The following is a 14,910-nucleotide window of genomic DNA, read 5'->3' on the forward strand; positions in this document are numbered from 1 at the left end:
ATATCTCCTACCAGGATCTGTTTCTTCTCTCTAGAACTCTGACTAATAAAGATTTTGGTACCAAGAGTGGTTTCTGAGGAACAAAATCTTAAAAATGAGTTTTCTGAAAGTGGTTCTCTAATTCAATTGGATTTAGATGTAAAGGCCCTTCCCAGCAGTAAGTGGGAGCTGGTATTCCATGCCATTATGTGGCAATAGAGATGAAAATATTACCTACAAAAGGTAAAGTTATGGGTGATTGTCTATTAGAGTTTACAGCATTTAAGTGAAACTAAGAAGTAGCAGGAGACTGGTTAGTTGCTCCTAGCTGCACTGGAAAAGGGAAAGAATGAGCTCAGAGTTTCAGATTCCCATTTCAAGGTCCACATTAATGATTTAAAAGTTGCTGTGTGTGTTCTGCAAGAAACCCTTATCTTCCATGGCCACAGCACTGAAATTGCTGAAAACCAAGTCCAGAGTCTCATCAAGTAAGTAGCTAAAATACAAAACAAATTGAATTCCCAATCTCACAGAGTACCTGATATTTGGATTCATGTCAAAGTATGGCAAAACCAATACAGAATTGTAAAGTAAAATAAAAAAATAAATAAAGTGCTTGTCAAAAAAAAAAAAAAAGAGAGGGCGTTGATGTTCAAACTGCCATACAATTGCACTCATTTCACAGGTGAGCAAGATTATGCTCAAAATCCTTCAAGATAAGCTTCAGCAGTACACGAACTGAGAACTTTTAAATGTACAAGCTGGATTTCAAAAAGATAGAGGAACTGAGATCAAATTGCCAACATTCCTTGGATCACGGAGAAAGCAAGACAATTCCAGAAAAATATCTACTTCTGCTTCATTGACTAAGCTAAAGCCTTTGAGTATGTGGATCACAACAAACTGTGAATATAGGAGTACCAGATGCCTTACCTGTCTCCTGAGAAACCTCTATGCAGGTCAAGAAGCAACAGTTAGAAAGCAGACATGAAACAATGGACTGGGTCAAAACTGGGAAAGGAGTATGACAAGGCTGTATATTGTCACCCTGCTTATTTAACTTCTATGCAGAGTACATCATGCAGGAACTAAAGAGCCTCTTGATGAAGGTGAAAGAGAAGAGTGAAAGGCTACATGAGTTTTCCAATTTATACAAACAGAAATCCAAGGAATATGTTTGGGAGTGGATATTAAGAATGTGAGACAACAGTGGAAGGAATATAAAGTTGAATTGCTGCTGCTAAGTCGCTTCAGTTGTGTCTGACTCTGAGCGACCCTATGGACAGCAGCCCACCAGGCTCTTCTGTCCACAGGATTCTCCAGGCAAGAATACTGGAGTGGGTTGCCATTTCCTTCTCTGATTTAATTGCTAAGTCACGTCTAACTCTTTGGAACCCTATGGAACATAGCCCACCAGGCCCCTCTGTCCATGTGATTTCCCAGGCATGAATACCGGAGTGGGTTGCCATTTCCTTCTCCAAAAGTTGAATTAGGCCAAATTTATTGATATGCACCCGGGCTGCCGTCTATGGAGTTGCACAGAGTCGGACACGACTGAAGCGACTTAGCAGCAGCAGCAGTAGAAATTCTAGATTTAATGTTGCAGCTTGAGAAGTTATACAAAGTCCTAACAGTTTGTTTAGGGACCTAAAACAAGGACCCAAACTAACCTATATTAAGTGAAATTCCAATGTCAGAACTGCCATGGTATACTGCAGAGAGAGGTACCCAAAGTGTTAAGGACTCTAATGTTAGAGAGCATTTGTCCTGCAAGATATTCTTGTTTTCCCTGGTAGCGTTCAGACAACTTAACCTTTCACCATGACTGTGAGAAATACATTTGTGGGAGAAGCCTCAGGATCCATGAAGTGCTTCTTTTTGTTCTTCTATGTAGCTCAGAAATTACAGTGAGAATTCTTGTCACTGAATTGGGAAACCTAAGTGTGATGCAAAAAAATTGGATCCCAGGGTGCCAGGGACCAAGAGGCGGCATTTAATCATGAAAGACAAGGTGGAAGTAGGCACTACAATGGACAGCAGAAACAAAGCAGTAGTCAGATTAGCCTGACTTACCGAGACCAATGGCACTGGTGAACTGATTCGGCAGCCCCTAGAAGTGAAGAAGATGTACGGTCCACTTAATTCTTACACGTATAAGCAGAAGAGTTCTAAGCCAAATGAACAGAAGTCTAATTTAAATAATAAAACTAGAGTCAGCCCCTCAATTCATTCCTAGACATGAGACCGTTTACAGACTCAGAACCCCTCTGATGAAGGGGAGGCTGGTTTTCCTTGAGGAAGGAACTGATTTCACTGCCAAAAATTATAATCTTCCTATCAGCTTTAACTAGAGGGGCCTAAGACCTTTTGACAGGCTGACAGTGCAGGGGGAAGGAGAATGATCAGAACTTTCAGGGATTACTGGACATTGCCCCTGAAGTGACACTAATTCCTTGAGATCCAAAATGTCTGTGATCTACTAGTCAGAGCAGGGACTCATAAAGATTGCATGATCAGAGGTTCCTGCTCAGATCAGTTCCACTGTGGTTACAGTAGGCTTCTAAACCTGTTCTATGTTTATTTCCCAAGTTTTGGAGTAGATCACTGGAACATACACACTTAGCATCTTACAGAGTACCCTGTGTTGATTCCCTGACCTTTGAAATAAGGGCTTTTATGATAGAAAAGGTCAAGTGGACACCAATAGAACTGCCTGGACTTGGAAAAAAAAAAAAACATTAAACTAAAAGCAATACTGCATTTTTGTGGGCATCAAAAATGTTAGTGCTACCATCAAGGACTTGAAATATCCAAGGGTGGCAATTCCCATCATTTCTATTCGATCTGTATAGAAAACAGATTGATCTTGGAGAATGGCAGTGGGTTATTATAAACTTAATTAGATGATGACTCTTAATTGTAGCTGCTATTTCAGATATGAGTTCATTGCTGGAGCAAATTAACACACTCCTAGTACCTAGCATGAAGTTATTGCTCTGGAAAATGCTGTTTTCAATACCTTTTGACAATCAGAGCAATTTTTATCAGCTGGCAAGGCCAGCAATGTGCCTTCACTGTCCTATCTTAAGAGTAATTCAACTCTCTATCCTATGTCATAGTTTAATCTGCAGAGACCTTGATCATCTTTCCCTTTCACAAGACAACATAATCATCCATTGTTATGCCAACTAGCCCTGGTGAGCAGAAGTAGCAACTACTCTAGCATATTGGAAGGTCATTTATGTGTCAGAAGGTGGGAGATTAATCCAACAGAATTCTAGGGTCTTCCACCTCAGTGAGGTGTTTAGGGGATAAAATTGGTTGAAATATTCCCTCTAACATGAAGGATAAGTTGTTACAATTAGCCCCTTGTACAACTAATAATCAAGGCACAATACCAAGTGGACATCTTTGGATTTTGAAGGCAACATATTCCTCATTTGGGTGTGCTGCTCTGGCTTAATTGCTGAGTGACCCTAAAAGCTGCCAGTTTTGAGTGGGCTCTGAAGGGGAAAAGGATCAACAGTAGGTCCAGGATGCCATGTAAGCCACACTATGATTTAGGCAAAGGACCAATAGATCCAATGTTTCTTGAAGTGTCACTGGCTCACTAAAATGCTGTTGGAGGCTTCGGCAGGCTGCTATAGATGCATCGCAGCTCACACCCTGGAGGAAAGTCTTGCCATCCTTGATGGACAACTACTCTCCTTTTGAGAAATGGTTTTTGGTTTGCTCCTGGCCCTTACTTGAGACTGAACACTTAGCTGTGGACCACCAAATTACCATGTGACTTAAACTCCCCATCACAAACTGGGTGTTGTCTGATCCACTAAACATAAAGTTGGGTGTGCATAGCACCATGGGATTATCAAATGGAAGAGGTATATACAAGATTGTACTTGAGAAGACACTGAAGGCTCAAGAAGTAACATGAGACAGTGGCCCAAATGCCGTGTTCTCTACCCCTGCTACAGTCTTTTCTATCCCAGGCCAGTTCTAGGGCCCAATGGGGAGTTATCTACTTTGGGCATGGTTTACAGGTGGCTATATACAATACACAGATACCACCTGAAAGGGAACAGGTTTGGCACTACAGTTCCTTTCTGAGACATCTCTGGACAGTGGTGAGGTGAAATTTTCCCAGTGGGCAGGAATTTGATCAGTATGCTTTGTTGCTCATTTTTTGGGGAAGTAGGAAAAATGGCCATAAGTGCAAGTCTACACTGCTTATTAAGCTGCTGCCAATGGTTTGGCTTGACTGTAAGGGACTGAAAATATAATTGGGAAATCTGACAAGGAGGTCTATGGTTAATCAAGCGAGTAGACCCCCTTGAATGAGCTAAAAAATGTGAGGATATTTTGTCCCATGTGAAAGTTCACTAAAGAGTGACCTTAGCAGTTGTTGTTCAATAGGCAAAGAGGGGAAGCACTGTACTTGCTGGGATAATTGCTCCTGAGTATCAAGGGGAAACTGGCTGCTGCCTCAAAATGGCGGCAAGGAAGAGTGTGTCTGATACACAGCAGGTTCCTTGGGGGTTGCTTAGTACTACCACATCCTATAATCAGAGCTAGTTGGAAGCAACAACTACCTAATTCAGCCAGGACTGCTAATGACCCAGACCCTTCAGGAAGGAAGTTTTGGATCACCCCAACAGGTAAAGAAACATAACCAATTGAGATGTTTGCTGAGGGCAAAGGGAACATGGAGTAGATAGTGGAAGAATGTAATCATAAATATAATCTCTTACTGTGTGATCGGTCACAGATGGAATGAGGAATATAATGTTATGAATGTTATTTATTTTGTTATGACCACGCTTGTGTATATGTGTGTGTGTGCATATATAGTATATACAGCAGCCAAATTATTCATTTAATGTGTTCTTTGTACTTCTTCCAAGTAATTCTACTTTCCATGGCATAGAGTTTCTTTTTACACTGTTTAAAATGTAAATGACCAGATGGCAAGTTTCTAAAGTTAATTTGTTTTGGGGGAGGGGGTAAACATTAAAAATATTATATGTATTTAGGAAAAATATTTTTTTCTTACACTCCAACTATTGTTTCATATATGTATGTGTGTTTGCAACTATTAGCTCATGGATGGTGAAGGCCTTGCTGAACCTTGAACAGTTGGAGACTATTACTCTAGATTTTTATTTTATTTATTTTTTATTAATTTTTTTTCTCATTGCTTCATTTCTTAATTTTTACTTTATATTGGAGTATAGTTGATTAACAATGCTGTGTTAGTTTCAGATGTATGGCAAAGTGATTCAGTTATACATGTATCTATTCTTTTTTATTTTCCCATTTAGGTTATTACGGAATATTGCATAGAGTTCCCTGTGCTGTACAGTAGGTTCTTGTTGGTTATCTATTTTAAATATAGTGTTGTGAATGTGTCAATCTTAGGGGTTGATTTTAAACTTCACAAAACTTGACAGAAGAGGTTTTATTTATTTTTATTTATTTATTTATTTTGCTTTCATGATATGATTTTAACGTCACATCAGAGTCTGTTCATTTTAAACTGAGTCCATAGGGGCTGACATCACAGTCAGGGAACTAGTATGTGGGGAGTTGGAACTAGGGCATGGATGAATATTCCTGCCTCTTGGATCATGCAGGGAAGGGGTTTTCTAGAAGACATCTGCTGAGCGCCCTCTTCCATGCCAAGTTGTGATGACCAAAGAAGCAAGCTGCAACTCTAAGAGGTACAAAAACTCTCCACTATGTTTCCTTCATGTGCTATTTTAAAATATAATTAAGTTCATGAGGCAGCATGTGTAATCCCTCAGCAAGAACTACTGTGGGAATTGACATGTGACTTGTGGGGCTGCTCCTGATGTGCAGGAAATGCTTCTCTGAAAGAGTTCTTTCTTCCATTTCCCGCCTTGATATAGATAAATCACTGAGCACTAAGAACATCATGACTTGCAGTACTGAACTGATCATGCTTTTTAATTCTCACCAATCAAAACCACCTGCACTCACTTTGTGAACACGTGCTCACAATTGTACTCTTGTATTCATGTCTTTTTTCTTAGAGGCTTTCTGTGATTTGGGGCACCTAAAATGTGTTTTAGTTATTCAGTAGAAAATCTCTGGGCTTTCAAGTGATTGGAGAAGCATAATTAATTTAGAAAATTTAGTAAACATCACAATTTTGAGTATAACATTTTTAATGTTCCATATTTCATTAAAAGTTCCATATTTCATTTAAAGTTTCATAAAGTTCATTCAACTCCTTCCAGCAAATGTTAATTCAGAATAAAGGACTTAATAAATGTCTTTTGCTGTTATTGTTGCTACTAATTCATAGTGATGAATGGTTGGAGAATCTTTATGTCTAATGTTTGATCCATTTACATCGGATTTTTATGCTCTGTATTCAGTGGGTTAACCATGCTTTAAGAATAAACACCATAGATTATGTATGAATGTGTGCTTAATATTGGCAGGAAGACCTTGGAAGAAGTGGGGAAGAAGTCTGGAGGTGATGTTAAAAAGAAGTCATGAACGATTTTCTTTCTGGGTGAGAAGATGTAGGTAAATACTTTTTAAGGGAGTTAATAATGAAGTCCAGTCACTGGTAATGAGGAAACCCTAAAATGATAAACTTGCAATAAGTCAAGATTTTAAGCCTAAACTGAGAATAAATAAAAACATACCAACAGAATCCAGCTTCTTAGAAGCACCAGAAGTCTTATTAGCCCAGGTAAACGTACTTTTCTACCTTCTTTTTATAACACTCCTGAGAGAGTTAGGGGTCAAAAATACTCAAGAAAAATGGAGATGAACTTTGTTGTATCGTTTCTGAAAAGTAAATGTCTTTTATTCTCTGGTGGTAAATATGGTGCAGATTTTAGGCTACCTAATAGGTGTACTTTTCAAACCCTTGGCAGAAATTTATGAGAAACAAAGAGAAAATAAATAGCAACTCAGGCTTTTTGTGGCAAAGGGCTCTCAACCATAGGTATTATACAACATTACAATCTACATGTACCTCTTAGGTCCCTAAGCATGTAGCAATTTCCTGTCTCCTTTCTCCATGTTCATCTATATTAGCGAGATACACCCGATATAGAAAGTTTCACTCAATCCATACAATTCAATTAAACTAATATTAGTTGGGTTTTTGTGCTTACATTTGAAGCTTCTTGTAAAGAAAAAACAAAAAATTAGAAATAATCCAAATTAAGATGGGAAAATAAAGTTTACAACAAAATTATAGATTTTAACCTCTGTGAAAGTACAGGCTGATTTAAAAGATGGTGACTTGTACTTTCTGGGTTATTTTTCATTGCTAATCATTAGCTTCCAAACTAAAACAGCAATAATTTAAAGAGGCTTTATTCTTTTATATTGGCATGCAACATGGTTATGCCTTCAAACCAGAGTGTATTTTTTTGACTCAAGTGTACTTAATTAGGTGATAGAAATCATAGGCATTTTTGTGACTAAATAAGAAAACTGAAAAAACAAACAAACAAAAAAAAAACAAAAACCATTGCATACAAAGTTTCACTGGCAGAGGAATCATTTGAAATAAGTTAACTCCAATTTAGAATCAATCAACAAAAGACATTCAGTTGTTATCATTTGATTAGGTACCTCAATTGGTAAAGAATCTGCCTGCAATGCCAGATACCTGGGTTCAATTCCTGGGTTGGGAAGATCCACTGGAGAAGGGCACGGCAACCCACTCCAGTATTCTTGCCTGGAGAATTCCATGGACGGAGGAGTCTGGCGGCTACACTCTACAGGATCAGAAAGAGTTGGACAGGACAAAGCGACTAACACACATGTGATTAAATCTTCTGACTGGGATATTTCCAAGTCTGTTTGGCCACTAACCTTATTGTTAAACTGTGGGAGGTCTAGGTGTAACACACAATTAGCAGACTAAAAAGACAATCTTTGTACGAAGATAAATACTTACTATGATGTAAGAGGTCTGAGTTCATGACTCAGAGAACCTTACTATTATCAAACAAGTTCAATAGCCCAGACATCAGAACTTACTTCTATACTTTTACAGTTCAACTCAAGACTTGTAAATAAGACAGGATTTATTGAAAATTATTGGAAAGAAAACTAGTTACATGTTGCAAAACAGCAAACATATGTGCAGCTCTAACTCAATCATCGAATTCAGTCATGTGTGCACATAAATTTTGATATAAACATATACCCCTGATTATTCTTTCATTCATTAAACATCTTTGGGCATCTATTATATACCAAATATTATTCTGAGAACTAGAGCTTCAGTAAACTAGGCAAATATCTTGCTCTGTCATACTTAACATTTTATAAACCATTGATAATAAGCATATTAAGTAAATGTATTATACAGTATGTTAGATGGTAAATGTATATAATGATAGTGACATTTACACCTACTGGTAAAGGAAGTAGGCATTTTCACTCTTGGATGTATGTATCACCATCACTTTGGTTTTAATCAGGGCTGGGAAGACTAACACTGACAGTTGGTTGCTGCAGCACTATTAAACTTACTGCCTTTTGGGGGTATGCTACAGACCTGGATAGGACATTTCAGAATAACTGGATAACTGGCATAATTACATTTACAAAATCAGCACAGTTGAAGATGCATTGTGCAGAATAACATTGTGATTAAGACCAAAAATTTTAGACTTAAGGTTCAAACTTTGCCTCTGTAATTTTATACCTATAAGATTTTGTCCAGTTATCTTTTCTCTCTATGTCTTTGTTCTCTCATCTATAAAACTGAACTTACAAATTATTCCTCAGAGAAGTGTGGTGATGATTTAAAAAAAATGCAGATAAAATATTTAGCATCATGATAGATACATAAATCCTATTTGATGAAGAGCAGATATCATCATTTTGTGTTTAAACACTCAAGGAATGTCAGAAATGGAAACCATTTGAGAGATGACCTAATTGAATTGAATAATTTATAGGGAGAGGAAACGGAGGCCCTTATTAGTGAAATGAATTGTCCAAGACCACAAAGTTAATCATGGAGGTAGACATTGGTAGAGGTAGTTTCTACCAATTATCAAATCCCAGAACAATGTAGCTATATTGGGATATATTGCTATTTGCTGTTTAGTTGCTAGGACATGTCCAACTCTTTTGCAACCCCATGGACTGTAGCTCCTCTGGCACGAATAGTGGATTGCCATTTCCTTCTCCAGAGCATTTCCCGACCCAGGGATGGAACCCATATCTCCTGCTTGGCAGGTGGATACGCTACCACTGAGCCACCAGAGAAGCCATTTGGATATATCCACGCACCATATACATAGTCTACCTCCTTCTCTATATTTAAGGAAAAGGGTAAAGGTAGTCACAGTTTCAGTACACATACTTTCAAGAGCTCAATATCCAGTTTCTGAGGATTATTCCAAACATAATTTCTACTGCTTAATTACTGCCAAGTTATGGACTTAGACTTATTTTGTGGTCATCTCAACTGCTGAAGAGATTTTCTGTGCTATAATTTGATTAAAATGAGAATATAAACATGACTTTAATATCTGAAGTTATAAACATACTATATTTTTAAAATAAATTGCTTTCAGAAATGTGAAGTGTTGATTTAATATACTTATATTTACTGTAATGACATAGTAAATTAAAGCAATGATTCCTATATCCATCAAACACAATGACTTAACAGAAAAATGCCAACTCCAATGGTCATAGAACTTTACAATGTTTTCTAGTCGAGGGAACCAATGTCAGAGTGAGGTGAATGATGAGGAAAACATGCAAAGGGAATACAGAAGAGAAGCAAATAAAATAAAAAAGTGGAAAAGCAAAAAGTCTGCTTTGTTCTCCAGGATTCTTGGGTATTCTGGTTCTACAGACAATTTTGAGAAATGGCAGCTCTCCAGCTCACTAAAAAGAATGATACATTGTGACTACTGTGACTTTTTTCCCCTGTTGATTCCAAACAAGGGCATTTTGGTGTTTTCTTTCCTGACTTTGTTGATTTCTTGGATGAGTTAAGACTTACAGTAACAAAGTTGAGTAGAAATTATGACAGCAGGCATTTTTGTCTTTTTCTCATCTAGTGATCATGCCTCTTAAATTTTCACTATTAAATTTGATGTTTTCAACAGGTTTTTTTTTTTTTTAATTAAGACAATGGGAATTATTATATTGGTCTGGAAGCCACAAGTCCAAAATTAAGGTGTGGTAGGGCCACACTTCCTCCAAAGAATTGGGGAAAGCTTCTGTTTCTTACTTCTTCTAGCTCCTGGTGACTCCAGGCATCCCTTGGCTTGAGAGCACTCAGCCCAATCTCTAACATTGCCACTCTCTTTTCTCTCTAGAAAATATCCCTTGTGTACCTCCTATAAGGACATATATCATTGAATTTTGCATCCACTGGATAATACAGGATAATCTTTTCACTTCAAATCCTGAATTAGGTCTGAAAAGGCCATTTAAAATATGATGTCACAGTCACTGGTTCTAGGAATTAAGATGTAGACACATTTCTAGAGTGTCCAGTTTTGTTTATGTTATTAAAAAAAAAATGTCCTTTTGTGTTCAGTCCAGTGGAGTTTAATGAATGTAACCACAGGAGGCGGCTTCCCTGGTGGCTCAGAGGTTAAAGTGTCTGCCTGCAACGCAGGAGACCTGGGTTGGATCCCTGGGTCGGGAAGATCCCTTGGAGAGGGAAATGGCAACCCACTCCAGTATTCTTGCCTGGAGAACCCCATGGATGCAGGAGCCTGGTGGGCTACAGTCCAGGGGGTCACAGAGTCGGACAGGACCGAGCGACTTCACTTTCACTTTTCACTTTCATCTATAAAATGCACACATTAATTTCTATCTCATAGGATTGTTATAACAATCAAATGAGATAATAAGTTCTTATCTAGAAAACAAAAGTGATCAATAAAACATATATAGCAGTATTGTAGTGCTTAAACTTGGTAGTATTGATAATTGAATTTGTGTTGAAGTATTCAATATAGCTTTCTCAATAATCTAGCATATGCTACTAATATGACATAATTATTTGTATCTTCCCACACTTATCCTTTAAAAGTTTATGTATATTTTTATACATAATGTGCTAAACTAGACATAATGTAAAATTTACCAATTCAATCATTTTTAAACATACAGTTATACAACCCCATAGGCTTTTGATAGTTATTCTCTATTCCCTTCTATTCTGATTTTGCTACATTTTTTAAAAATTAAGTATTTATTATCAAATAACTTTTCTTCATCTACTGAGACAGTAATACAATTGTTCTTTTGTGTTCTGTTAAATTAACATATTTTAATTGTATTTTTAAGTTGGAATGGCCATACATCTGTAGGATAACTTGATATTTTCATAGGGAAGTTTATTCAGCACACAAATATACAGAATTGTCTAATAAAGAAAAAAATTAGACCAAAAGTGTAGATTAAAAAGAGGAGCAAATTTTAATGACACATATAACAAGAAAAAAGAATATAAGCTACATCTCTAAGTAATATGGCAAATCCTTATGTTAGCATACTGTTTTGTTAAATTTTAATAAAAAGAGTGTCAGTCAGTACATATCATTGTTTACAAGGTTTTTTTTTTTCCTTTTCCATTAGATTTTATTAGTAAAAGAATCACAATTAGGTCATAAATAAACAAGTAAATTATTAATTACATGATTTGAGGTTTAGGATGAAAACTTGTAAAAATTAGTTTGATATACAGCAAAGTTATATAACACACTAAAATCAACTGTTTAATATTTTTTGCCTTGTGTGAACTTCCCATAGTGAAAAAGGAACAAACTTTTTAAGGATGGAATATACAATAATATATATATATATATATATATGGAATGCTGCATGAATTTGCCTGTCATCCTTATGCAGGGGCCATGCTAATCTTCTCTGTATCATTTCAATTTTAGTATACATGCTGCTGAAGCCTTACAAGTTTTCAGTTCTCAAAAGAAAACCTCTATAGTCACCTGGATTCATTCTATAAATATTTTATTTTTAAGATACATTTTCAGACTTAATAAAAACATCATTTTGCTTACTGTTATCATTATTATCCCTCAACTTGCCTGTTCCACTCACAAGCCCATGGTATTTGTATAGAAGCTGAGAAAGTATCCGTCTGTTGGTTTTTCTATCTTGGTTGACATTTGAGGTCTTTCTCATATTGCTAGTCTATAAGTATGTACAAGATGATACTGAGCTATCATACCAGGGGAAAGTCAGATTCATTTATCTTATTGCATTAAAAAAACAGAGCAAGATTTCTTTTAGTTAAAGTTTGCCTAAAAATGCACAGCCATAATTTATTCCAAGGGAGATGGCCATTCAAGTATGAGTCTGACCCTACTATTACATTCTCAGCAGAAATAGACAAAATATAATCCTAGGGTCTTAGCTGGCCACTGGGTGCCATGCAAAATAAACTCTCAATCATCATAAATTCATAGAAGATTTAAAATACTAATTGGAGCTTCCAAGAATATTTGAAGAAGAAAAAGAAACATACTGGTGGGTGCAGACAAGGGCCAAATTTGTCCTCCTTTCCTTAAGGAAGGTTAAACTGCTACAGAACTATTTGACTTAACAAAAAATAATCTGGAGCTGAGCAAGTAGTTGCTTGCAGCTTATTTTTAGTCAAAGCATATCCCCTTGAAACACTAGGGTTGAAGGGGAAATGTTGATGGACTATTTACCAGTTAGGCCCTGGTGAGAGCAGGGAAAACAAATGTAATCCATTTTTCTAACATGATGAAGTTATCATAATTAAATAGTTGTTAAAGAAAGAAATCTATCAGGAGATTACATTTCCTTCTCTTTAATGAAATCTGATGGTCAAATAAATGGGTATCATGGGGTTCCGTCATTGTGTACATTAAAAGAACCCAGCCAGATAAGTCGCTGCTATAATTCTGGCCAGATCTTCCTAACAAGCAGACTTTTTTTTTTTTTTAATCCATTCCTGGCAGCTCTCTCAACCTGCTGCTTTATGCAGTCCTTACTCAGAAATATTTCCCATTTACATTAGATATAGGGGGCAAGCTGATATGTGGTTTCTCTATGGCAAGGTAATTTTAACTCTTTGCTGCCTTCTCAAAAATACAGCAAATCCTAATGGGGACCTATGTTAAAGGAGATAAGATACCCCTAGAAAGAAGTGAGCAGCCCTGAGCCAATTTATTTGGATTCTGAATTTCCAAAATGATGGATTACATTCTCAAAGCTGCTGCAACCAACATATATTCCTTCTTTCATTGCAGCACAACCAAACTAAAAAAGCTTCTGAAGTAAATGAAGAGTGTTATATTCTCCAGTTATTAATACTGTGTTGAATTCAAATTACAGCCAAGAAAAAGGATTACTTTTAAAATGTGAGATTGATAGGACATTAGAATTCAATGTTTTTCAGTAATCTTCTATTAATATATATACTTTCTATCATTACAAGAATGAGGGTTAATCAGGATGGGGAACACATATACACCCATGGATGATTCGTGTCAATGTATGGCAAAACCCACTACAATACTGTAAAGTAATTAACCTCCAATTAAAATAAATTAATTTTTAAAAAAGAATGAAGGTTAAAAAATATTTTATTTCTTATAAAAGTATCCCACATTCCTAAGAGCAAAAAATATGAACATTTAGAGAGATAATAAAGATTAATATTTATTTAATTTTGACATAAAATATAATTTATAAATAAGATTATATGAAATGAAACAACATTTATGTTATGCTCAATTCTTTTTACTCAATAATGCATGGGAAAATTCTGTCATTCATTGTTATTTTGATCTCCATGAAAACAACGGATCCAATATTCTAGATAATATAACTACTCCAGTGAGCAAACCTACAGTTTAATACTAATGTATATTTACCCAGTTCTTATGGGTGCTGCATGCTCAGTTATGTCCACTCTCTGTGACCCCTGGGTTGTAGCCTGCCAGGGTTCTATGCCCATAGAATTTTCCAGGCAAGAATACTGGAATGGGCTGCCATTTCATTCTCCAGGGTAGCTTCCCAACCCAGGGATCAAGCCTGACTCTCTTTGGTCTCCTGCATTGGCAGGCAGATTATTTACTACTGTGCCACCTGGGAAATTCATTACTTATTGTTAAATCTGTAGGGCTTTTCTTCCCGCATTATTTATATTGCAATAATAATAATTATAGCAAAATCTTTCTGCACATCCATAGTCATTTTCTGTGCTATTCCTAGCAATATGATTGTTGTGCTGGTGAGTACATATTGCAGGCTTTTGATATGCGATGGCAAACGTCCCTAGAGGCAATTAATTGCTGTGTTCACAACTTAGTTTGAATAATGTGGCTGACATGGTTAGTTGTCCTACAGAATCCATTAGCCTCAATGTTTTCTTTAGTAATAGAACCTTCCCCATTGAAGTGTAGCTTGGTTTTGGCTACCCAAGTAGGTAAATTGACCAGTGGCCACAGGACTGGAAAAAGTCAGTTTCCATTCCACTCCCAAAGACGGGCAATGCCAAAGAATGTTCAAACTACCATAGAATTGCTCTCAATTTACACACTAGCAATGTAATGCTCAAAATCCTTCAGGTTAGGCCTCAGCAGTACCTGAACCCAGAGCTTCCAGATGTACAAGGTGGGTTTAGAAAAGGCAGCGGAACCAGAGAACAAATTGCCAACATCTGTTGGATTATGGAAAAAGCAAGAGAATTCCAGAAGAACATCTACTTCTGCTTCATTGACTATGCTAAAGGCTTTGACTGTGTGGATCACAACAGATTGCGGGAAATTTTTTAAGAGATGCGAATACCAGACCATCTTATCTGCTTCCTGAGAAATCTGTATGCAGGTCAAGAAGCAACAGTTAGAACTGGACATGGAACAATGGACTGGTTCAAAATTGAGAAAGGAGTACGACAAGGCTGTA

The 14,910-nt window shown here is 36.7% G+C and overlaps 1 non-coding gene across 1 annotated transcript; it reads right to left on the reverse strand.

Moving 5' to 3' along the window:
* Positions 1-11,817: 11,817 nt before the first annotated feature.
* LOC120859428 lies at positions 11,818-11,920 on the reverse strand. Its single transcript, XR_005720081.1, has one exon. It is a non-coding gene; the product is annotated as a U6 spliceosomal RNA (small nuclear RNA).
* Positions 11,921-14,910: the final 2,990 nt, after the last annotated feature.

The sequence above is a fragment of the Oryx dammah genome, unplaced genomic scaffold (genome assembly GCF_014754425.2).
Source record: "Oryx dammah isolate SB20612 unplaced genomic scaffold, SCBI_Odam_1.1 HiC_scaffold_2, whole genome shotgun sequence".
NCBI lineage: Eukaryota > Metazoa > Chordata > Mammalia > Artiodactyla > Bovidae > Oryx > Oryx dammah.